We start from the raw sequence: 1,109 nt of genomic DNA, 5'->3' as shown, positions 1-1,109 counted from the left end.
GGTTGGGGCGGAAATGCCTCCTAAATGTATGCTTTAATATTGATAGCGAATTAAAGAAACGTGCTAAGCAGCAGTTTAGGAATAAGATGTATGTATGTATGTACATGAATAGATTAGCCTCAAACAAGGATGAAGATAATTTTGAGTATAGAGAAGAAGAAAGGGATAAATACAGAAATTAAAATAAAAGTAAAGAAACCTAAATATAAAGACAAAGAGGAAGGAAAATTTAAATACCTAACCTAATAACAATGGTGGGGGTGAATATGTAAATGAAGAAAAGAATGGATATATTTAGATCAGGATAAAGGAAAGGATAAAGATGAAGAAGAAGATTTAGACCAAGACGAGGAAGAAGATGAAGATGAATATGAAGATAAGGATAAAGATAACTTATCTTAACTTAACCCCTTAACTTAACTTAACTCACCTCAACTCATCTCACCTCCGCTTAAAAACTTACTCCACCTGAGTTCGCTACACATTAATTCACCATACCTTAACTCCCCACACCTAAATCCACCACTACTTCACTCCCCACACCTAAATTCACTACACCTTAATTCACCACACCTAAATCCACCACACTTTAATTCACCACACCTTAACTCACCACACCCCAACTTTCTCACCACATCTTGACTCACCACACCTTAATCTACCACACCTTAATTCACCACACCTCAAAATTCACCACACCTCAACTCACCACAACTAAATTCACCACACCTCTTAAGACCACCACACCTGAATTCATAACACCGTAACTCCCACACCCAATTTCAACACATGACATGATATCACAAAAGAAACAATATAGAGAAAACGAGGAAGGAAAATTTAACTACCTAACCTAATAACAATGGTGGGGTTAAATACGTAAATGGAGAAAAGAATGAAGATATAGATCAGGATAAAGGAAAAGATAAATATGAAGACGAAGGTGAATATGAAGATGAAGATGAAGATGAAGATGAAGATGAAGATGAAGATGAATGTGAAGATGAAGATGAAGGTGAAGATGAAGATGAAGATGAAGATGAAGATGAAGATGAAGATGAAGACGAAGATGAAGATGAAGATGAAGATGAAGATGAAGATGAAGATGA

This window comes from Rhagoletis pomonella, unplaced genomic scaffold (genome assembly GCF_013731165.1).
Source record: "Rhagoletis pomonella isolate Grant_MI unplaced genomic scaffold, Rhpom_1.0 Rhpom_scaffold_00004, whole genome shotgun sequence".
In the NCBI taxonomy this organism is placed as follows: Eukaryota; Metazoa; Arthropoda; class Insecta; order Diptera; family Tephritidae; genus Rhagoletis; species Rhagoletis pomonella.
Note: the sequence above shows the minus strand (reverse complement) of the source record.